This window comes from Dendrobates tinctorius, unplaced genomic scaffold (assembly GCF_039654945.1).
Source record: "Dendrobates tinctorius isolate UK_male_01 unplaced genomic scaffold, ASM3965494v1 ptg000463l, whole genome shotgun sequence".
NCBI classification, from domain to species: domain Eukaryota; kingdom Metazoa; phylum Chordata; class Amphibia; order Anura; family Dendrobatidae; genus Dendrobates; species Dendrobates tinctorius.
Genome location: NW_027362125.1, coordinates 100,704 through 126,743, shown reverse-complemented (window position 1 = coordinate 126,743; position 26,040 = coordinate 100,704). Strand labels below are relative to the sequence as shown.

At 42.8% G+C, this 26,040-nt stretch overlaps 1 protein-coding gene across 1 annotated transcript in view; it reads left to right on the top strand.

The window, feature by feature from the left end:
• LOC141077866 (transmembrane protein 209-like) overlaps window positions 1-26,040 on the top strand; it is a 78,372-nt gene that overhangs the window by 6,676 nt on the left and 45,656 nt on the right. The window lies entirely within an intron of this gene.

Here is a 26,040-nt window from a genome sequence, read left to right as displayed (position 1 = left end):
TCTGGTAGTCCTGTTGCGCTGCACTGTATGAGTCGATCTAAAGGATCAACAGCAGCAGAAAAATTAAAAGAATATGCCAGACCCGACCCCTCTGAAGGTGTACGGATTCCCAAAAATAACCCTTCACAAGCTCAGCGAAAAAGCCGTCCCCATGGGGGCGAGGAGGAGAATGAGCAGGAAGAACTGACCCTCAAACAGGCGTCTGAACAGCTAATGCAAGCCATCTCCTTAACTAGAACTTCTCTGACGGAGAAGATAGAGGTGAGGCGACTCCGACAGGACATGCAAGCTATGCGGGGACGCATTACGGAAGTGGAGACGAGAGTATCCCAGGTAGAAGACACCATCGCACCTATGGAGGTCAAGTTGACAAAGGTGGCAGGCTCTATGAACGCCTGGAAGCAAAAAGTGGACGATCTGGAGAACAGGATGCGTCGAAATAACATCCGTGTCATTGGACTTCCGGAGTGTTCAGAGGGTCAATATCCTGAGCAATTTCTGGAAGGCTGGCTTAACCCCTTCACTACCAAGGGTGGTTTGCACGTTAACTACCGGGCCAATTTTTACAATTCTGACCACTGTCCCTTTATGAGGTCATAACTCTGGAACGCTTCCATGGATCCCGGTGATTCTGACATTGTTTTCTCGTGACATATTGTACTTCATGTTAGTGGTAAAATTGCATTCAAATAACTTGCGTTTATTTGTGAAAAAAACGGAAATTTGGCGAAAATTTTGAAAATTTCGCAATTTTCCAACTTTGAATTTTTATGCCCTTAAATCACAGCGATACGGCACACAAAAAACTTAATACATAACATTTCCCACATGTTTACTTTACATGAGCACAATTTTGGAACCAAAATTTTTTTTTGTTAGGAAGTTATAAGGGTTAAAAATTGACCAGCGATTTCTCATTTTTGCAACACCATTTTATTTTTAGGGACCACTTCACATTTGAAGCCACTTTGAGGGGTCTATATGATAGAAAATACCCAAAAGTGACACCATTCTAAAAAATGCACCCCTTAAGGTGCTTAAAACCACATTCAAGAAGTTTATTAACCCTTTAGGTGCGTCACAGGAATTTTTTGAATATTAAAAAAAAAATGAACATTTAACTTTTTTTCACAAAAAAAATACTTCAGGTTCAATTTTCTTTATTTTACCAAGGGTAACAGGAGAAATTGGACTGCAAAAGTTATTGTGCAATTTGTCCTGAGTACGCTGATACCTGATATGTGGGGGGGAACCACTGTTTCGGCGCATGGCAGACCTCAGTAGGGAAGGAGCGCCGTTTGACTTTTTCAATGCAAAATTGGCTGGAATTCAGATCGGACGCCATGCCGCGTTTGGAGAGCCCCTGATCTACCTAAACAGTGGAAACCCCCCAAGTGACCCCATTTTGGAAACTAGACCCCCCAAGGAACTTATCTAGATATGTGGTGAGAACTTTGAACCCACAAGGGCTTCACAGAAGTTTATAACGTACAGCGGTACAATTAAAAAATCATATTTTTTCCACAAAAATGATCTTTTCACCCCCAATTTTTATTTTTCCAAGGGTAACAGGACCTTAAAAGTTATTGTGCAATTTGTCCTGAGTACGCTGATACCCCATATGTGGGTGTAAATGACTATTTGGGCGCATAGCAGAGCTCGGAAGGGAAGCAGCGCCATTTGACGTTTTTGGCTAGAATTGAGATCGGACACCATGTCGCGATTGGAAAACCCCTGATGTACCAAAACAGTAGAAACCCCCCACAAATGACACCATTTTGGAAACTAGACCCCCCAAGGAACTTATCTAGATGTGTGGTGAGCACTTTAAACCCCCCAGTGCTTCACTGAAGTTTATAACGTCCGGGCGTGAAAATAAAAAAATCGTATTTTTTCCACAAACATCATCTTTTAGTCCCCATTTTTTTATTTTCCCAAGGGTAACAGGAGAAATTGGACCCCAAAAGTTGTTGTCCAATTTGTCCTGAGTACGCTGACATCCCATATGTGGGAGAAAACTACTGTATGGACACACGTCAGGGCTTGGAAGGGAAGTAGTGACGTTTTGGAATGCAGACTTTGATGGAATGGTCTGTGGGTGTCATGTTGCCTTTGGAGAGCCCCTAATGTACCTAAACAGTGAAAACCCCCCACAAATGATCCCATTTTGGAAACTAGACCCCCTGAGGAACTTATCTAGATGTGTGGTGAGCACTTTGAACCCCCAAGGGCTTCACAGAAGTTTATAATGCCCAGGCATGAAAATAAAAAAATCGTATTTTTTCCACAAACATGATCAATTAGTCCCCAATTTTTTTATTTTCCCAAGGGTAACAGGAGAAATTGGACCCCAAAAGTTGTTGTCCAATTTGTCCTGAGTACGCGGATACCTCATATGTGGGTGAAAACTACTGTATGTGCACACATCAGGGCTCGGAAGGGAAGTAGTGACGTTTTGGAATGCAGACTTTGATGGCATGGTCTGCGGGTGTCATGTTGCTTTTGGAGAGCCCCTGATGTACCTAAACAGTGGAAACTACCCACAAGTGACCCCATTTTGGAAACTAGACCCCCTGAGGAACTTATCTAGATGTGTGGTGAGCACTTTGAACCCCCCAGTGCTTCACAGAAGTTTATAACGACCGGGCGTGAAAATAAAAATATCGTATTTTTTCAACAAACATCATCATTTAGTCCCCAATTTTTTTATTTTCCCAAGGGTAACAGGAGAAATTGGACCCCAAAAGTTGTTGTCCAATTTGTCCTGAGTACGCTGATACCTCATATGTGGGAGAAAACTACTGTATGGGCACACGTCGGGGCTCGGAAGGGAAGTAGTGACGTTTTGGAATGCAGACTTTGATGGATTGGTCTGCGGGTGTCATGTGCGTTTGGAGAGCCCCTGATGTACCTAAACTATTGAAACTCCCCACAAGTGACCCCATTTTGGAAACTAGACCCCCCACGGAGCTTATCTAGATGTGTGGAGAGCACTTTGAACCCCCAAGTGCTTCACAGAAGTTTATAACGCCTGGGCGTGAAAATAAAAAAAACATTTTTTTCCGCAAAATTATATTTTTGCCCCCACTTTTTTATTTTCCTAAGGGTAACAGGAGAAATTGGACCCCAAAAGTTGTTTTGTAATTTGTCCTGAGTAGGCTGATACCCTACATGTGGGGGTAAAACACTGTTTGGGTGCATGGCAGAGCTTGGAAGGGAAGGAGCACCATTTGACTTTTTCAACGCAGAATTGGCTGGAACTGAGATCAGACGCCATGTTGCCTTTGGAGAGCACCTGATGTGCCCAAACAGTGGAAACCCCCCAATTATAACTCCAACCCTAACCTCAACACACCCCTAACCCTAATCTGAGCCCTAACCCTAATCTGAGCCCTAGCCCTAACCCTAGCCCTAACCCTAACCCTACCCTAACCCTAACCCTAGCGGGAAAATGGAAATAAATACATTTTCTTTTAGTTTTATTATTTTTCCCTAACTAAGGGGGTGATAACGGGGGGTTTGATTTACTATTTATGGCGGTTTTTATGTTTGGCGGCTGTCACACGCTAAAAGACGCTTTTTATTGTAAAAGTAGTTTTTCCATCACCACATATTGAGAGCTATAATTTTTCCGTATTTTGACCCACCGAGTCATGTGAGGTCTTATTTTTTGCGGGACGAGTTGACGTTTTTATTGGTACCATTTTCGGGCACGTGACATTTTTTGATCGCTTTTTATTCCGATTTTTGGGACGCAGAATGAACAAAAACCAGCATTTCATGAATTTCTTTTGGGGGGTGCGTTTACACCGTTCCGCGTGCGGTAAAATTGATAAAGCGGTTTTATTCTTCGGGTCAGTACGGTTACAGCGATACCTCATTTAGGTCGTTTTTTTATGTTTTGTCGGTTTTTTGCAATGAAAACAATTTTATATAAAAAATAATTATTTTTGTATCGCTTTATTCTGCGAGCTATAACTTTTTTATTTTTTTGCGGATGACGCTGTATGGCGGCTCGTTTTTTGCGGGACAAGATGACATTTTCAGCGGTACCATGGATATTTATATGTGTCTTTTTGATCGCGCGTTATTGCACTTTATGTTCGGTGGTATGATAATAAATCATTATTTTTTGCTTCGTTTTTTATTTTTATTTTTTAATGGGACAGTTTTATAGGGCAGGTCATTACGGACGCGGCGATACCAAATATGTGTACTTTTATTGTTTTTGTTTTTTTTTTATTTTGAAAAAATGGATTTATTGGGGAATATTTTTTTTTTTTTTACTAATTTATTTAGCGATTTTTTTTTTTTTTTTTTTTTTTTTTTTTTTTTTTTAATTTTTTTTTTTTTTTTAACTTTATTACCTTGTCCCAGGTGGGACATCACTGTCCTGTGACAGATCGCTGATCTGTCACATCACAGATCACTGTGACAGATCAGCGATCTGTCACAGGCACTGCTGCAGACTTCCTCATGCCTGCGCTTTGCAGGCACTGAGGAAGCCAGCTTCCTCAGGCCCCCGAAGGCCCCCGTCGCCATCTTGGATTCGGGGGCCTGGAGGAAAGGAGCCCCCCGCAGCAGCGCTGCACATTGCGCTGCTGTGGGGGGCTCAGGGAAGCACGGAGGGAGCCCCCTCCCTGCCGATGCTTCCCTTTAACCCCCGGTACACCGCGATCGCGTTTGATCGCGGTGTGCAAGGGGTTAACGTGTCGGGGGCGGTCCGTGACCGCCCCTGACACATTGTGCCGGGTGTCAGCTATGATAATTAGCTGACACCCGGCCGCGATCAGCGGCGCTCACCACATGGGCGCCGCTGATCATGGTGACGTAATATTCCGTCCATGGTAATTAGGTCCATGGTCACATGGACGGAATATTACGTCAATTGTAGGTAAGGGGTTAAGGCCTCTCTGGGGGATGAATTTTCTCCAGTATTCGCCGTCGAAAGAGCGCATAGGGTCCCTACAAAACCCCTTCCTCCAGGAGCCCCACCTAGACCCTTCTTGGCACGTCTCCTCAACTGTAAAGACAGACACCATTCTGCGTCTCGCACGGCAAAAAAGCCCCATCAAATGTGATAATGCTGTGATTTCCATTTTCCTGGATTTTTCCTTGGAACTTCAGAAGCAGCGGGCACAATTCATCGAAATTAAGAGGCGGCTCAGAGAGATGAACATTGTGTATTCCATGATCTACCCGGCCCGGCTCCGGGTTGTACACGGGGGCTCACCTATGTTTTTTACGGATCCAGCGGAGGCGACTGAGTGGCTGCAGTCCCATGGTGGATCCCCTGCAAAGGAATCCTAATGTACTTGCTCCTTCAATTAGAGGCCCAGTTGGGGCTTCCTCGGCGGGTATCCAGTTCCACAACAATACCGGACATTGAGTTCAGTGATGGTATCCCCTTATTCTTTTTTCAATAGGGGCGTGGGACTCTGATCCTATATTACTAGACTAATGTTTTGTTTTTTTCCTTTTAATAGTCTCAGTTTTAATAGTTTTTTAGGTAGTAGTCGCAGTCAGTGGCAACCCTGTCTTTTGTGTGATGTTTCCAATCTCTGCTCGGGTACTAGCATACACCATATTCAGATAGACAAAAATGGGGTCTGAAATATGTATGACCTGGAATGTGAGGGGCATTAAGACCCCCCCGAAAGAAAATCAAGGTATTCTCGCAGATCAGGCAATGCCGTCCGCACATTGTGGCCTTGGTGGAGACGCACCTGACCAGGGATACTGCTCGGTGTGTGCAGAAACCGTGGGTACAATGGTATATCCACTCATTTCATACCAGTTATTCAAGGGGGGTCTCGCTATTGATACATAAGGATGTTAGATGGGAGGCCAGGGAGGCCCGAAGGGATCCTGAGGGACGTTTTGTATTTGTGCATGCACTTATTAATTCCAGACAATATGTTATTCTATGTATTTACAATCCCCCTCCAGCCAATATGTCTCTTCTCCAGAAGGAGATGGGCTTCGCCCTGAACTATCCAGACGCAGATGTCATATGCATGGGGGATTTCAACCAGGTCACGAATAATCATCTTGACAGGCTGAGATTGAGTGATGAAGGGCAGGGGGAATCTCTCCCACAGGTTATATCCCAACTATCACAATTCATGGAGGGCAGTGGATGGCTGGATCTATGGAGAACGCGAAATCCCGAGAAGAGGGAATATACTTGGCATTCATCCACCAAGCGCTCCTTGTCACGTATAGATTACATATTTGGATCCAGTGGTCTAATAATGTGGGTAGATAGTATAGAACATGGCAGTAGGGGGATTTCAGATCATAGCCCTGTCGTTCTTAAACTTAAATACGGACCACTCAGCAACAAGATGGCATGGAAATTAAACCCCTTTTGGCTGAAGTTGATAGAATCACCCGATAGAACGATCGATCAATTACATGGCTTCATTTCATCCCACCCTGAACCCCGGAATGTTAACTTATTTTGGGATGCCCTTAAGGCATACTTGAGGGGCTGCGTATCCTCTACGATCTCTTATATAAAACGGGTGACATCGAGGGAGGATGATGAGGTGGAGCAGCGATTGAGAGACTCGGAGGCCACCTACATATCTGATCAGACTAGTGGCAACAGGGTGGAGTGGCTGGCTGCTAAAAGATTATATACTCAACACATAGACACCAGGACCAAACGTAAATTATTTTTTGCCGTCAATCTTATTTTGAGCTGGGGAACCAGGCAAGTAAATTCTTGGCCTATTTGGTACGTCAGCACAACACTCCTAACACAATATTACAGATCCGTAGCTTAGATGGTACTCTGGTGTCTTCAACTGAGGAGATACTGAGCTGCTTCCATAACTATTATAGATCACTGTACAACTCTAGAAGTGATGTTGATAGTCAGGGGTGTTTGGAATACCTGTCGGATATCACATTTCCCAGTCTAAGCCCTTCCCAGTGGACCTTTATGGATGCTAAATTTACTCTGGAGGAGATAGACAATGCCATAACGGGCATGGCGTCTGGGAAGGTCCCTGGACCTGATGGGTTTCCCATTGAATTATATAGGAAATACCGGGAGATATTAGCGCCACTGTTGTTGATGGTGTTCCAAGGGATTTGGGAGGGAGGGTCTATGCCAGAGTCCTTCTATGAAGCTAACATAATAGTACTAAAAAAAGAGGGGAAAGACCCATTAGACTGTGGATCTTATCGCCCCATATCATTAGTGAATGTGGACTGTAAGATTTTTATGAAAATGTTGGCTACCAGGTTGAATTTGATTATATTAGAACTTATACATCCTGATCAAACTGGCTTCATGCCTGGTAAAAGCACTTCTATTAATATTAGATGAGTCCAGTCAGTGGTCCAATATAGCTCCCTGGTACCAGATAATCAATGGGCATTGGCATCGCTGGATGCGGCCAAGGCTTTCGACCCCCTTGAGTGGCCCTTCCTATATGCATGTTTACAGAAATATGGGTTTGGCGACAGGTTTCTAAAATGGGTTAGTACATTAAATATGAAACCTAAGGCTCGTGTCATTGTAAATAGTTCTATATCTGAGTCCTTTTCATTACATAGGGGAACCCATCAGGGTTGTCCTCTTTCTCCAGCCCTTTTTGCCCTGACGATCGAGGCATTGGCTATTCGTATAAGATCTTCCCCTAATATTGAAGATATAGAAATAGCGGGTCGAGTAGACACCATAGGCTTATACGCTGATGACATGGTGATTTTTATGGGTAGCGCGGAGGACACATTGGCACGGGTAATAGCCACTATCAATGAATTCAGTAAATATTCCGGCTTATTTATAAATTGGGAAAAGTCTGCCCTGATGCCCCTCTTCCATGCCCCGATGCCACGACTGGAGGCCCTCTCCTCATTACCTATTGTACCCAGTTTCAAATATCTAGGTGTTCACATATCTCAAAGCAGTTTGTTGGATTTGCGGCTCAACATATACCCATTGTTGGAAATGGTTAAAGCTAAATTTCTATTTTGGAGTAAACTCCCGCTTTCTGTAGCCGGACGTATTAATTTAATCAAAATGATACTGCTCCCTAAGCTCAGCTACTCTCTTCAGCACAGTGCTGTGGTAGTACCCCGATCCTTCTTTGCAAATTTGAACTCTCAAATTACATCTTTTATATGGGGAAAAGCTAGGCCCAAACTCAGGCTGTCCACTCTGCAAAGACCAAAAAACGAAGGTGGCGCTACCAGACTTTTTTCTGTATTATCTTTCTGGACAGGCCAAAGCCATATGCAAGTGGATGCCTGATGATCACCTCCCTAACTCTGAAAGCCACTTGCTCCATGCCGCACGAGTTAGCTGTCCACTGGGCTTCTTAGAATTGGAAAAAATAAATGTCCCCCGTTTGCTGCCTCTGCTTCGCCTGGTACGATCAGTGTGGAGGCAGATTAAGAGAGTAATTGGATTTGGAGACATAGTGGCTGAAATTTTCCGGCATTGCTTGAACACCCGTCTGCTGAGTTCTGGACTCAGCACAGTGTTTCCTCGGTAAGCGATTTGCACGGTCATGGAACCTTGGTGTCTTTTGAACAATTACAGGTCAAATGTAACGTCCCAAGATCCCAATTTTTCCGTTATCTACAATTGAGGTCGGCCTTTCAATCACATATGAGAAATATTGGGGTAAACAAAGCTATATCGTCTCTGCCCTTGATAGGCATCTTTAAATCGCAAGGTCCCCAGGGTCTCATCTCCACTTTGTACACATATATGCTATCGGTAGGGGCGGAATCTGCCATAAACTCGGTAAAAGGGAAGTGGGAGAGGCTCATCCCCGATGCACAAGGAGAGGAATGGGGAGAAATTCTGTAATCTTTGGTATCGCTGCTTTCAAAAAATGTACGATCTATCAAAATTTAAAATAAATTAATCCAATCTTTGGTATCGCTGCTTTCAAAAAATGTACGATCTATCAAAATTTAAAATAAATTAATCCAATCAGTAAATAACGTAATAAAAAATTAATGGCCAGAATTGTTTTTTGGCCATCCTAACATTGGAGTAAGAGGCAGTATAAAACATCGTCTCTACCCCAAAATGGTATCAATAATATTTCGGTGTGTTTAGTATCTTCGTACTTGTACTGTCCTAGAGAATCCTATTATTATCAGGTCAGTTTTACCATGTAGTGAGCATGGTAAATAAAAAGGTGGAGTTGCGTTTTTATTTGCAATTTCAATGCAATTGAATTTTTTTTTTCCGCTTTCCAGTGCATCACAGGATAAAATGAATGGTACAACTTGTCCCTCAGAAAACAAGCTCTGATACGGCTATGTGCATCGAAAAATAAGAAAGTTATGGCTCTTGGCATAAGAAGAGGAAAAAGCAAAAGTCCCAAAAAATCACAGAAAATCGCACCATCAGGAAGGGATTAATTTAGTGGTTGGAATAAATTAGATTTAAAAAATTATAATAATTTTTTTGTTTGTGTTGCCGTTTTGAGACAGATTTGACATTTTAATTCATACCAATTTGTGCTAAATCGATGTGTTGATCGCATCTTAGCAAAAAATTAATAAGATAATGGCATCACCTGAAAATTAAGGAGTGCTAACTAAAACACATGTAAGGGCTTATTCACATGTCAGAATTTGGTTAGTGTTTTTATCTGTGTGTATATATGTCATAGTCCATGAGTGGACTATACAGGAAAAAACTATACTTGAAAGACTGACACCTGTTCTGTGTTTTGAGACACTACTGGTTTTGACATACAAATACTGATGAAATTCTTATTTAACCCCTTCACTACCAAGGGTGGATTGCACGTTAACTACCGGGCCAATTTTTACAATTCTGACCACTGTCCCTTTATGAGGTCATAACTCTGGAACGCTTCCATGGATCCCGGTGATTCTGACATTGTTTTCTCGTGACATATTGTACTTCATGTTAGTGGTAAAATTGCATTCAAATAACTTGCGTTTATTTGTGAAAAAAACGGAAATTTGGCGAAAATTTTGAAAATTTCGCAATTTTCCAACTTTGAATTTTTATGCCCTTAAATCACAGCGATACGGCACACAAAAAACTTAATACATAACATTTCCCAAATGTTTACTTTACATGAGCACAATTTTGGAACCAAAATTTTTTTTTGTTAGGAAGTTATAAGGGTTAAAAATTGACCAGCGATTTCTCATTTTTGCAACACCATTTTATTTTTAGGGACTACTTCACATTTGAAGCCACTTTGAGGGGTCTATATGATAGAAAATACCCAAAAGTGACACCATTCTAAAAAATGCACCCCTTAAGGTGCTTAAAACCACATTCAAGAAGTTTATTAACCCTTTAGGTGCGTCACAGGAATTTTTTGAATATTAAAAAAAAAAATGAACATTTAACTTTTTTTCACAAAAAAAATACTTCAGGTTCAATTTTCTTTATTTTACCAAGGGTAACAGGAGAAATTGGACTGCAAAAGTTATTGTGCAATTTGTCCTGAGTACGCTGATACCTGATATGTGGGGGGGAACCACTGTTTCGGCGCATGGCAGACCTCAGTAGGGAAGGAGCGCCGTTTGACTTTTTCAATGCAAAATTGGCTGGAATTCAGATCGGACGCCATGCCGCGTTTGGAGAGCCCCTGATGTACCTAAACAGTGGAAACCCCCCAAGTGACCCCATTTTGGAAACTAGACCCCCCAAGGAACTTATCTAGATATGTGGTGAGAACTTTGAACCCACAAGGGCTTCACAGAAGTTTATAACGTACAGCGGTACAATTAAAAAATCATATTTTTTCCACAAAAATGATCTTTTCACCCCCAATTTTTATTTTTCCAAGGGTAACAGGACCTTAAAAGTTATTGTGCAATTTGTCCTGAGTACGCTGATACCCCATATGTGGGTGTAAATGACTATTTGGGCGCATAGCAGAGCTCGAAAGGGAAGCAGCGCCATTTGACGTTTTTGGCTAGAATTGAGATCGGACACCATGTCGCGATTGGAAAACCCCTGATGTACCAAAACACTAGAAACCCCCCACAAATGACACCATTTTGGAAACTAGACCCCCCAAGGAACTTATCTAGATGTGTGGTGAGCACTTTGAACCCCCCAGTGCTTCACTGAAGTTTATAACGTACAGCAGTACAATTAAAAAATCATATTTTTTCCACAAAAATGATCTTTTCACCCTCAATTCTTATTTTTCCAAAAGTAACAGGACCATAAAAGATATTGTGCAATTTATCTTGAGTACGCTGATACCCCACATGTGGGTGTAAACCACTATTTGGGCGCATGGCAGAGCTCGGAAGGGAAGCAGCGCCATTTGACGTTTTTGGCTGGAATTGAGATCGGACACCATGTCGCGTTAGGAAAGCCCCTGATGTACCAAAACAGTAGAAACCCCCCACAAATGACACCATTTTGGAAACTAGACCCCCCATGGAACTTATCTAGATGTGTGGTGAGCACTTTGAACCCCCCAGTGCTTCACTGAAGTTTATAACGTCCGGGCGTGAAAATAAAAAAATCTTATTTTTTCCACAAACATCATCTTTTAGTCCCCATTTTTTTATTTTCCCAAGGGTAACAGGAGAAATTGGACCCCAAAAGTTGTTGTCCAATTTGTCCTGAGTACGCTGACACCCCATATGTGGGAGAAAACTACTGTATGGACACACGTCAGGGCTTAGAAGGGAAGTAGTGACGTTTTGGAATGCAGACTTTGATGGAATGGTCTGTGGGTGTCATGTTGCCTTTGGAGAGCCCCTAATGTACCTAAACAGTGAAAACCCCCCACAAATGATCCCATTTTGGAAACTAGACCCCCTGAGGAACTTATCTAGATGTGTGGTGAGCACTTTGAACCCCCAAGGGCTTCACAGAAGTTTATAATGCCCAGGCATGAAAATAAAAAAATCGTATTTTTTCCACAAACATGATCAATTAGTCCCCAATTTTTTTATTTTCCCAAGGGTACCAGGAGAAATTGGACCCCAAAAGTTGTTGTCCAATTTGTCCTGAGTACGCTGATACCTCATATGTGGGAGAAAACTACTGTATGGGCACACGTCGGGGCTCGGAAGGGAAGTAGTGACGTTTTGGAATGCAGACTTTGATGGATTGGTCTGCGGGTGTCATGTGCGTTTGGAGAGCCCCTGATGTACCTAAACTATTGAAACTCCCCACAAGTGACCCCATTTTGGAAACTAGACCCCCCACGGAGCTTATCTAGATGTGTGGAGAGCACTTTGAACCCCCAAGTGCTTCACAGAAGTTTATAACGCCTGGGCGTGAAAATAAAAAAAACATTTTTTTCCGCAAAATTATATTTTTGCCCCCAATTTTTTATTTTCCTAAGGGTAACAGGAGAAATTGGACCCCAAAAGTTGTTTTGTAATTTGTCCTGAGTAGGCTGATACCCTACATGTGGGGGTAAAACACTGTTTGGGCGCATGGCAGAGCTTGGAAGGGAAGGAGCACCATTTGACTTTTTCAACGCAGAATTGGCTGGAACTGAGATCAGACGCCATGTTGCCTTTGGAGAGCACCTGATGTGCCCAAACAGTGGAAACCCCCCAATTATAACTCCAACCCTAACCTCAACACACCCCTAACCCTAATCTGAGCCCTAGCCCTAACCCTAGCCCTAACCCTAACCCTAGCCCTAGCCCTAACCCTACCCTAACCCTAACCCTAGCGGGAAAATGGAAATAAATACATTTTCTTTTAGTTTTATTATTTTTCCCTAACTAAGGGGGTGATAACGGGGGGTTAGATTTACTATTTATGGCGGTTTTTATGTTTGTCGGCTGTCGCACGCTAAAAGACGCTTTTTATTGTAAAAGTAGTTTTTGCATCACCACATATTGAGAGCTATAATTTTTCCGTATTTTGACCCACCGAGTCATGTGAGGTCTTATTTTTTGCGGGACGAGTTGACGTTTTTATTGGTACCATTTTCGGGCACGTGACATTTTTTGATCGCTTTTTATTCCGATTTTTGGGACGCAGAATGAACAAAAACCAGCATTTCATGAATTTCTTTTGGGGGGGTGCGTTTACACCGTTCCGCGTGCGGTAAAATTGATAAAGCGGTTTTATTCTTCGGGTCAGTACGGTTACAGCGATACCTCATTTAGGTCGTTTTTTTATGTTTTGTCGGTTTTTTGCAATGAAAACAATTTTATATAAAAAATAATTATTTTTGCATCGCTTTATTCTGCGAGCTATAACTTTATTTTTTTGCGGATGACGCTGTATGGCATCTCGTTTTTTGCGGGACAAGACGTTTTCAGCGGTACCATGGATATTTATATGCGTCTTTTTGATCGCGCGTTATTGCACTTTTTGTTCGGTGGTATGATAATAAATCATTTTTTGCTTTGTTTTTTTATTTTTATTTTTTAAGGGGTTAACTAATGGGACAGTTTTATAGGGCGGGTTGCTACGGACGCGGCGATACCAAATATGTGTACTTTTATTGTTTTTTTTTTTTATTTTCAAAAAATGAATTTATTGGGGAATTTTTTTTTTTTTTTTTTTTTTTTTTATTATTTTTACACTTTTTTTTTTTGTTTTTTTACTTTATTACATAGTCCCAGGTGGGACATCACTGTCCTGTGACAGGTCGCTGATCTGTCACATCACAGATCACTGTGACAGATCAGCAATCTGTCACAGGCAGTTCTGCAGACTTCCTCATGCCTGCGCTTTGCAGGCAGTGAGGAAGTCAGCTCCCTACAGGCCCCCGTCGGCATCTTGGATCCGGGGGCCTGTAGGGAAGGAGTCCCCCGCAGCAGCGCTGCACATTGCGCTGCCGTGGGGGGCTCAGGGAAGCACGGAGGGAGCCCCCTCCCTGCCGATGCTTCCCTTTAACCCCCGGTACACCGCGATCGTGTTTGATCGCGGTGTACAAGGGGTTGCCCCTGACACATTGTGCCGGGTGTCAGCTATGATAATCAGCTGACACCCGGCCGCGATCAGCGGCGCTCACCACGTGGGCGCCGCTGATCGCATTAGACGTACTATCCCGTCCCTGGGGATTAAGTCCCAGGGCACATGGACGGGATAGTACGTCTAATGGCAGAAAGGGGTTAATGCAGCACACCCAGAGCCTCGGAATATCAGTCTATTCGGGGATACATTAAAAGCATACCTTGGCGGTTGTCTATTCTCAACAATTTCATGTATTAAGAGTCACACCTAAGGAGGACACAGATACAGAACTTAAATTGAGAGAAGCTGAAAAGCCATATATGTCCAACTCCTCCAGTGAAAATAGATTGGAATGGCTAAGGTCCCATATGCTCCATAAGCAACACTCAAATTCTAAATCCTAACGTAAACTGTTCTTCACAGACAGTCTTACTTTGAATTGGGGAATCAGCCAAGCAAAGCTATTAGCATTTATTGTTCTTCAGCATAACTCCTCTAATACCATACTCAAAATGCGAAAACTTGTCGGCACTATAGTTATGTCCGCTGAGGACGTTCTCCCTCCGATTTTTATGAATACTATAAATCAGTATATGTGTAACAACCCTGCCGGCATCACTGCGTGGCCTCCCATCCCCCACCAGCCTTACTCACTACTCCGGGCCATCCTGTGAGTTCTGTCTGCTGCCGGCTCCATGCTGTATGCCTCTTGCTTCCTGCCTGCTCTCTGCATGCTTCCTGGCTGTGTGCATAGGGGGCGTTGCCGGCACTCTCTGGTTCTTATAGAATCAGGGTGCACCTGTCTAACGTGCCCCTGGCCAATCACCAAGAGGCCTCTAGTATTTAGGGCAGCTCCACCCAGTGGTAGCTGCCTGTGCAATGTCTTAACTCAGTTAGTGTCTTGCTGCTGAGTTGCCAGGTCCTGTACTGTGTTTCGCCTTCTCTGGAGGCTTCATTCCTAGTCCTGTGTCTGTGCCTGTCTTAACGCCTTCCAAGAGGCAGAATATCCTGGTCTCTGTGCCTTTGTTCCTTGCCTTGTCTTCTATCTGTCCTGTCTGACCTCCAGGAGGCAGTATATCCTGGTCCCTGTGCTTTTGTTCGTTGCCTTGTCTCGCACCTGTCTGCTCTGCCCTCTAGGAGGCAGTATATCCGGCTTTGTGTCTTTGTTCCAGTACCTTGTCTCACACCGTTTACTTTGTCTGAAATCTGTCCTACCTCTGTCAGTCTCCTTGTCTGTGTCTCCTTTCCCTGCTGTGTCTATCCTTGTGTCCTCTCAGTCTGCCGGTGCTCCGCACTCTTGCGGTTATGCCGGTGCTCCGCACTCTTGCGGTTGTGCCGGTGCTCCGCACTCTTGCGGTTCTGCTGGTGCTCCGCTTCTTCTGCTGCGGAAACTCTTGCTGCAAACTGCAGCTCCTCTCCGCAGTCTTGCGGTTCTTCAGTGTGAACAGGTCTAAACCTGTTTCCTCATACCTGTCCATATTTCCATCCTACTTGTACCAGTTTCTACACCTAATGTGTGAACAGGACCCTACCTATTCCATACACCACTCCTTCCTGCCTGTGTCCCTGTGCCTTTCGAGTTGGTACCTGCCCCTGTGTCTCAGCCGTGCCCACCTGCCTGTGTCTCAGCCATGCCTGCCCGCCTGCCTGTGTCACAGCCGTGAAATTTAAAAAAAAAAATAAATTCCACAATTGTATTTTGTATTTTTTTACCCTGTTCACCAAATGCTAAAACTGACCCCCATTGTAATTCTCCAGGTCATTATTAGTTTGTAGATACCAAACATGTGTAGGTTCTCTTTTATTTAAGCGGTGTAAAAAAAGGTTGCTCAAAAAAATAGTCACCTTTTTCCAAGACTCACAGCATCTCGATTTTTCGTGATCTGAGGCTGGGTAAGGGCTTAATTTTTGCACACCAAGCTGACTTTTTTATTGATACCATTTTGGTGTAGATACAATCGTCTGATCACTGATTACACTGTGTTACGAAGGTTTTGTCCCTCGGACAATTTTGAGTGTTCCTGATAGATTTTTTTTTTTTCATTTTGATTTCAGAAATGACTTCAGATTTTTGCTATCACGTAAGGTTTTTGAGAAATTATATGAAACATTATAATATTTTGTTATAATTCTAAAAACTCATATATGAACTTTTTCTGAAACAGTATATTCTGAATTTTCCAATGAAATAACATAAATCACTGATCTACACATATGCAGGCACTTATGCGAATTCCGCACAAGTGCAGTGAATCATTCGGCTGACCGTGTAGGAGCATACCACATCTCCTGGGCAGGGGAGGAATCAAAAGACAACGCTGACATACTTCGAGCATGGCTGAATGGATCACGACCTTCAATGCCGTTCGCTGTCCTATGATATGGAGAGAGCAGAGAGCTCATGTAACAGATTGCTACTTCTGCCTTACAACTGTAACAGGATATTCAGCAAAAAACAAGAAATCAATAGAATATCCTAATCTTCTTTCAGCCATAATACCAGTGCCAGACGATGAAAGTCTTCGTGTTCCAAAGCCGCCCAAAGTATGGACAATGAAAGAAAACGAAGATGAACTAACAATGTCAGTGAAAAACGAAACTGCTGCAGACCCAGACTTTGAGCCTTCTACATCTAATCCACATCTGTTCAGTCAAGCTGATCTGAGTGAGTTGGTAAGAGAGTTGAAATTGTCAAAGAGGCAGGCAGAATTCTTGGGTTCAAGGCTACAAGAATGGAATCTCTTATTATCAGGCACAAGAGTTTCTGTTTTTCAGTCGTCAAGAAGACAATCAATTTTTCAACCAAGTCGACCGTTTAATCTTTTGCAACGATGTCTTGGGGTTGTTTGGTGCTCTTGGATGCGAACATGACCGAAGGAATGGTGACTGTTCATTGACCCGTCAGTTTTAAGTCTGAAGGCTGTTTTACTAAACAACGGAAATATCTATCCTTCTATACCTATTAGACATGCCGTATACATGAAAGAAACGTATGAGAATATGGAGTTACTGTTGACCCACATTAATTAAATTATGACTGGAACATATGTGGTGAGCTAAAAGTTGTTGCACTTCTTCTTGGACTGCAGCTTGGATATACCAAGTATTGTTTTATTTGTGAGTGGGACAGTCGTGCATGAGAAATGCACTATTTCAGAAAGGACTGGCCACTCCGTGAAAACCTGGTTGCTAGACAGAAGAATGTTAAACATAATCCCCTCGTTGATGCAGCAGATATTTCTCCCTCCTTTGCATATTAAACATGGGCTTATGAATAATTTTGTCAGCGCAATGAACAAAGAATCGGAAGCCTTTTCTTACTTGCGACAAAAATTTCCAAGAATAAATGATGCAGAAATTAAAGAAGGTATTTTTATTGGCCCACAGATCAGAGATATAATCAATGACAGTAGCTTTGATGGTCTTTTGCAAGGTGCTGAACAAGTGGCATGGAGATCTTTTAAAAATGTGACCTTCAACTTCCTTGGCAACAGCAGGGCACTGAACTTTAAACAACTCGTGGACGACATGCTCACAGGATATCATTTGATGAAATGCAATATGTCACTAAAAATGCATTTTCTACATTCTCCCTTGGACTTTTTTAAGCCAAACTTGGTGCCGTTAGCGATAAACACGGTGAAAGATTTCACCAAGACACTGCGCTAAAGGAGAAAAGGTACCAGGGAAAGTGGAGTACGTCAATGCTGGCTGACTATTGCTGGAATCTTATTCGAGAAGCATCTGACACGGATTATAAACGAAAGTCCAGAAAAAAAAATCCTCCCAGATAACTAGGATCCCTTCACACAATTGAACTTCACACAAATTTTATTATCTCATGAAAGACTGCACATAACGCAATAAAAGTGTACCATTTTGTAGGGACCAAAATAACAGAGAAGCACACAGGAGGTATGACCCAAAAGGATTATTATATGCAAAGGTATGTGCAAAGAAATAAGATGCATAAATACCTAAGCTGCCCTATAAGCATTAAAAGGGATACACAGTACTAGTAAGGTGTCACCCATCCAGATCAACAGGTGACTATGGCGTTTAACATAAGTAAATAAAATGCCATCAGTGAACAATAACCTCAGTATCCCTTAAATAACCAGCATCCATAACTGCTGAAAAAGTATATCAATGGTAATTGCCTGCAGTCATGATGCAAATTAGGGGTAACCGCCTGTGATAAAGCACCTTCACGCGTGTTTCACCGTCACAACACGCGGTTTCGTCAGGAGGTCGTGTAGCACGAGTCTGTAATCTTTTATATAGTGGTCTCTTAATCAGACATATGCGGCAGCGCACTGGCCGCCATGATGCGACGTCCCAGAGGGGACGGCGCTCAATGCACGCGTCATCCGGTCACATGCCCGGCCATGTTACCAAGACAATGCGTCACATTATCAGAGCACCTCCCCACCGCAACATAACAGCGCATGTACGTCACGCGCTAGCATGTGCTATATATTACAAGAGGGAAAAAGTATAGAAAATGTGTTTAACTACTCCTATTACATCATGATGATATACCATGTCAGCAATCTGAATGCTAGAAAACAATATAAAGTGATGTAAAAGAAGGAAAAAGATGCGGCACTCACCCAGATTTGCAGTGCAGTGTTTCTTTATTCAACCATTAAAGGTCACACAATAAAGGACGGGCAGATAACATGAGGTATGCGGGGAAAAAAGACGGACGACAGCCGTTTCGCGTACACAGACGCTTCAACATGTCCAGGTCGATATAATATAAAGTGATGATAGGTGCCGAGGTTCTCCCACTGCACAGGGGGAATCTCAAGCCATGTCCTCTGCGGTCTCCCATTCCTCTACAGCCGCAGAGGTTCCTGCTCAGCAGAGATGTCGGTCCCAGCGTCTTGCCCAGGCTAATGTTAGGCTTCTGGTTGCTACTCCAGGCTCAGCTATTGTACCATGCATGAGTCAGCGGCGAGCAGTCGCTCCTGGGACTAAGTCCTGCTTTTCTCCTACTGAACATGCCCGTGGTACGCCCTCTCATTGGAGGTCGGAGGTCACATGCTCAGGTCCTATTGCAGCTCGGATTGGGCCATCAGGAAGGTCCCGGAAAGCTGCGTCTTTAAAAGGATCTCATGGCCATGCGCTAATGTAGAAAAAGATTAGGCCATGTGAAGTGAGTGTTGTATGCATGCATGTATGAATGTCTCTGGTGAATGACTCATTATGAAACCCCTACCTTTGGTACACATGTGTTGTGTAGCCTAGTCTACTAGCGCCCAGGCTGAAGTCCAGGTAGAGTCAGAGACTGGCATCGGCATTCACCGGAGGCATTGTCTGTACGCCACGGTGCACATAGTCTGTACTCCTTAGTGGTCAGCGTTCATTAGAGGCGTCTGCAGGTGCGACGCCGCATGCTCTGTAGGTCTAGAGGGACTCGGACCTCGTGTCCTTGGGGCTGAGTTCTGTGACCATTTACTGAGCCCTCTCTTGCCGAGTGCTGTGTGTTTTAACAGGCTCCGGCATTTATGTTCCGCGGTACTGCGGCTCTGTGACGTAACAGAGTCCGCTCCTGTTCACACCGGGTGACGTTAACCCGCGTGTCACCTTTTGTATACTGCTATATACATCCGCCATTACTAAGCAGTTTACCACCTCTGCACGGTGGACCCCGGCCTGCGAACGCACCTTGCTATTATTTTAATATTTGGTGTGTTCCGCTAGACCTAAAAGTTTGTATACAAAGAATAATCCAATTAAACATAGACAGAGAAAAAATAATATAAGTAGACAGTATCCTATAACTAGTGTAACAATCAGGGCCCTCATTCCTCTTGGTATCTGTTATGATCTACAGTTGTGGCCTAAAGTATTGAAACCCCTGCAATTTTGTTAGATAATACTCAGTTTCTTCCTGAAAATGATTGCAAACACAAATTCTTTGGTATTATTATCTTCATTTAATTTTGTCTTAAATGAAAAAAACACAAAAGAGAATGAAGCAAAAAGCAAAACATTGATCATTTCACACAAAAGTCCAAAAATGGGCCAGACAAAAGTATTGACACCCTCAGCCTAATACTTGGTTGCACAACCTTTAGCCAAAATAACTGCGACCAACCGCTTCCGGTAACCATCAATGCGTTTCTTACAATGCTCTTCTGGAATTTTAGACCATTCTTCTTTGGCAAACTCCTCCAGGTCCCTGATATTAGAAGGGTGCCTTCTCCAAACTGCCATTTTTAGATCTCTCCACAGGTGTTCTATGGGATTCAGGTCTGGACTCATTGCTGGCCACCTTAGAAGTCTCCAGTGCTTTCTCTCAAACCATTTTCTAGTGCTTTTTGAAGTGTGTTTTGGGTCATTGTCCTGCTGGATGACCCATGACCTCTGAGGGAGACCCAGCTTTCTCACACTGGGCCCTACAATATGCTGCAAAATTTGATGGTAGTCTTCAGACTTCATAATACCATGCACACGGTCAAGCAGTCCAGTGCCAGAGGCAGCAAAGCAACCCCAAAACATCAGGGAACCTTCGCCATGTGTGACTGTAGGGACCGTGTTTTTTTTTTCTTTGCTTTTTTTTCTCTCCTGTAAACGCTATGTTGATGCCTTTGCCCAAAAAGCTTTACTTTTGTCTCATCTGACCAGAGAACATTCTTCCAAAACGTTTTAGGCTTTTTCAGGTAAGTTTTGGCAAACTCCAGCCTGGCTTTTTTATGTCTCGGGGTAAGAAGTGGGGTCTTCCTGGGTCTCCTACCATACAGTCCCTTTTCATTCAGACGCTGACGGATAGTACGGGTTGACACTGTTGTACCCTCGGACTGCAGGGCAGCTTGAACTTGTTTGGATGTTAGTCGAGGTTCTTTACCCAACATCCGCACAATCTTGCGTTGAAATCTCTTGTCAATTTTTCTTTTCCATCCACATCTAGGGAGGTTAGCCACAGTGCCATGGGCTTTAAACTTCTTGATGACACTGCGCTCGGTAGACACAGGAACATTCAGGTCTTTGGAGATGGACTTGTAGCCTTGAGATTGCTCATGCTTCCTCACAATTTGGTTTCTCAAGTCCTCAGACAGTTCTTTGGTCTTCTTTCTTTTCTCCATGCTCAATGTGGTACACACAAGGACACAGGACAGAGGTTGAGTCAACTTTAATCCATGTCAACTGGCTGCAAGTGTGATTTAGTTATTGCCAACACCTGTTAGGTGCCACAGGTAAGTTACAGGTGCTGTTAATTACACAAATTAGAGAAGCATCACATGATTTTTCGAACAGTGCCAATACTTTTGTCCTCCCTCTTTTTTATGTTTGGTGTGGAATTATATCCAATTTGGCTTTAGGACAATTCTTTTTGTGTTTTTTTTTTTCATTTAAGACAAATTAACCTCTTCACGACCGCCCACAGTAAACGTTGGCGCTTGCTGGGCTTTGTGCAGCGCCGACGTTTATCTACTGTCGGCGGTTTTGTGCCCCCCGGGACCCCCACATACCTTACGAACGCGGGGATCCCGGTGCGCAATGCATGCTGGGACCCCCGACGTCATCGAGACCTGATTGGTTCAGGTCCCGATGACGTCAGCGTCACAGCAGCCAATGGGAGCGATCGCTGGGAAAGCTGCTTGTTTCCCGGCGATCTCCCTCATTGTAACGCGGCTTCTCCCTCTGATCTAACACTGACAGCTGATCAGAGGTGAAGCAGCGTTATTGTGTGACTAGATCGCTGCCTGGCACAGCTGATCGCTGCCTGGCACAGCTGTGCCAGGCAGCGATCTTGTCACACAGTAACGCTGCTTCACCTCTGATCATCTGTCATTGTGAGATCAGAGGAGAAGTCGCGTTATTATGTGCCAGGCAGCGATCTTGTCACATAGTAACGCTGCTTCTCCTCTGATCTCACACTGACAGATGATCAGAGGTGAAGTGGCGTTACTATGAGTCAGATCGCAGGGCAGCGATCTTGTGACAAAAATAAAAAAAAGTAAAAAAAAAAAAAATGCAGGGGCTAGGGTTAGGGCTAGGGTTAGGGCTAGGTCTAGGGCTGGGATTAAGGTTATGGGTGTGTTGGTGTTAGGTTTGTGGTTAGGGTTATGGTTAGGGCTGAGATTAGGGTTAGGGGTGTGTTGGGGTTAGGGTTGGAATTAGAATTGGGGGTTTCCACTGTTTAGGTACATCAGGGGCTCTGTAAATGCAATATGACGCCCGCAGACCATTCCATCAAAGTCTGCATTTCAGAACGTCACTACTTCCCTTCCGAGCCCCACCGTGTGCCCAAACAGTAGTTTTCTCCCACATATGGGGTACCAGCGTACTCAGGACTCAGGACAAATTGGACAACAACTCTTAGGGTCCAATTTCTCCCGTTACCCTTGTGAAAATAAAAATTGGGGGCTAAAAGATCATTTTTGTGGAAAATGATTTTTTTATTTTCACGCCTCTACATTATAAACTTTACTGAAACACTTGGGGGTTCAAAGTGCTCACCACACATCTAGATAAGTTCCTTGGGGGTTCTAGTTTCCAAAATGGGGTCACTTGTGTGGGGTTTCCACTGTTTAGGTACATCAGGGGCTCTGCAAACGCGACATGACACCCACAGACCATTCCATCAAAGTCTGCATTTCAGAACGTCACTACTTCCCTTCCGAGCCCCACCGTGTGCCCAAACAGTAGTTTTCTCCAACATATGGCGTACCAGCATACTCAGGACAAATTGGACAACAACTCTTAGGGTCCAATTTCTCCTGTTACCCTTGTGAAAATAAAAATTGGGGGCTAAAAGATCATTTTTGTGGAAAAAAAAAATGATTTTTTTATTTTCACGTCTCTACATTATAAACTTTACTGAAACACTTGGGGGTTCAAAGTGCTCACCACACATCTATATAAGTTCCTTGGGGGGTCTAGTTTCCAAAATGGGGTCACTTGTGGGGGGTTGCCACTGTTTAGGTACATCAGGGGCTCTCCAAATGCGACATGGCATCCGATCTCAATTCCAGCCAATTCTGCATTGAAAAAGTCAAACGGCACTCCTTCCGTTCTGAGCTCTGCCGTGTGCTCAAACAGTGGTTTAGCCCCACATACGGGGTATTGGCGTATTCGGGAGAAATTGCACAAAAAATTTAGTGGTTCATTTTCTCTTTTTACACTTGTGAAAATAAAAAAAAATGGTTTTGAAGTAAAATGTTTGTGAAAAAAGTTAAATGTTTATTTTTTCCTTCCATATTCCATTCATTCATGTGAAGCACCTGAAGGGTTAATAAACTTCTTGAATGTGGTTTTGAGTACATTGAGAGGTGCAGTTTTTAGAATGGTGTCAATTTTGGGTATTTTCTGTCATATTGACCCCCCAAACTCACTTCAAATGTGAGGTGGTCCCTAAAAAAAATGGTGTTGCAAATTTTGTTGTAAAAATGAGAAATCGCTGGTCAACTTTTAACCCTTATAAGTTCCTAAAAAAAAAAAATTATGTTTCCAAAATTGTGCAGATGTAAAGTAGACATGTGGGAAATGTTATTTATTAACTATTTTGTGCGATATCACTCTCTGATTTAAGGGCATAAAAATTAAAAGTTTGAAAATTGCAAAATTTTCTAAATTTTTGCCAAATTTTGATTTTTTAACAAATAAGTGCAGATCATATCTAAAAATTTTTACCACCATCATGAAGTACAATATGTCATGAGAAAACAATGTCAGAATCAGTAGGATCCGTTGAAGCGTTCTAGAGTTATGACCTCATAAAGTGACACTGGTCAGAATTGAAAAAATTGGCCCGGTCACGAAGGCAAAAACAGGCTCGGGTGCGAAGGGGTTAAATGAAGATAATACCAAAGAATTTGTGTTTGCAATCATTTTCAGGAAGAAACTAAGTATTATCTGACAAAATTGCAGGGGTGTCAATACTTTTGGCCACAATTGTATGTGATTATTGTTATGCTGTAATGTCTATTGTCTGTACAAGTCCCCTCTGAAATGTAAAGTGCTGTGGAATATGTCGGCGCTATAGAAATAAAATTTATTATTAAGAAAATAAATGACAAAAATAGAATATAATAAAATAAAAAATAATAAGAAATGGTGAAATATATATATTCACAATTGAATATATAAATAAAGTGACTCAGTGCAAATAAAGTGCAATATATAAATAGCATAATAATAAAAAATCGCCAGTGCGACAGTGAAAGTCCATAAGGAATTTTTTTAAAGGTGCAAAACATCTTGATAATTTTTCTCTATCCATGAAGAGACAATAGCCTTGATCATCTTCAAGATTATCGATCAACTGGTGGACAACATTATGGAACAAGTACATCACATGGAGATAACAATCTCAAATAAATAGGCTGAAAATAAAAAAACAAATGTTAATAATATGCAAATAATTAAGCATAATACAACAGGAGCAAGAAACCCACAAAACAAACACAGAAACAACAGCTAAAACAAAATATTAAAATTCGCGCTAACCTAGAAAGGGTTTGAAACTCACATACTCGTTTAGACCATTGGTTGCAACCGTATCCAGAACCACCATCCATTTAGTTTCACGTTTCAACAATTCTTTTTTGTAGTTTCATCCTCTGATGCCCAATTGTACCCTATCAATCCCCCGCACCTTAAAGGGAACCTGTCACCCCCCCCCAGGCGTTTTTAAGTAAAACAGCCACCTTGTGCAGCACTAATGCTGCATTCTGTCAAGGTGGCTCTCTTACTGAGCTTCCGTTCCACCGCAGAAATAGTCGTTTATGAAATTGTTCAAAAATACCAGAATTTTGACAGGGGGGCAGGTCTTTCCCCCTCTGACAGACGCCTCGCATCCATCAGTCATTTCGTATTTGGCGCCGCCAAAAGAAAGCTGAATGTGGACTCATCAGACCAAAGCACGAATTTCCACTGGTCTAATGTCCATTCCTTGTGTTCTTTAGCTCAAACAAGTCTCTTCTGCTTGTTGCCTGTCCTTAGCAGTGGTTTCCTAGCAGCTATTTTACCGTGAAGGCCTGCTGCACAAAGTCTCCTCTTAACAGTTGTTGTAGAGATGTGTCTGCTGCTAGAACTCTGTGTGGCATTGACCTGGTCTCTAATCTGAGCTGCTGTTAACCTGCGATTTTTGAGGCTGGTGACTCGGATGAACTTATCCTCCGCAGCAGAGGTGACTCGTGGTCTTCCTTTCCTGGGGCGGTCCTCATGTGAGCCAGTTTCTTTGTAGCGCTTGATGGTTTTTGCCACTGCACTTGGGGACACTTACAAAGTTTTCCCAATTTTTTGGACTGACTGACTTTCATTTCTTAAAGTAAGGATGGCCACTCGTTTTTCTTTACTTAGCTGCTTTTTTCTTGCCATAATACAAATTCTAACTGTCTATTCAGTAGGACTATCAGCTGTGTATCCACCAGACTTCTGAACAACACAACTGATGGTCCCAACCCCATATATAAGGAATGATATCCCACTTATTAAACCTGACAGAGCACACCTGTGAAGTGAAAACCATTTCCGGTGACTGCCTCTTGAAGCTCATCAAGAGAATGCCAAGAGTGTGCAAAGCAGTAATCAAAGCAAAAGGTTGCTACTTTGAAGAACCTAGAATATAAGACATATTTTCAGTTATTTCACACTTTTTTTTTGTTAATTATATAATTCCACATGTGTTAATTCATAGTTTTGATGCCTTCAGAGTGAATCTAAAATATTCAGAGTCATGAAAATAAAGTAAACTCTTTGAATGACAAGGTGTTTCCAAACTTTTGGTCTGTACTGTATATGTGTGTGTGTGTGTGTAGGTATGTGTGTGTGTATATATATATATGTGTGTATATATATGTGTGTATATATATATATATATATATATATAACACTATGACTTACCTCAGCTAAGACAAACCCTAGATCCTCAGGCTACATGCAGACCATGGGCGTAGCCAGGATCAAACCTGGGGGGGGGCAGAACCTCATACTGTTCTGCAGAACCTCATACTGCACACCTCAGCTGCTGCAGAACCTCATAATGCACACCCCTACACTTGAAAATAAAGCCTGCACCATAAGAAGATGTGGTGAATGCAGTCTATTTATTCCAACTATCAATTGATGTTGATGTGTTACTAAGGACGAGCAATGTCTGTCCTGGGCATCCT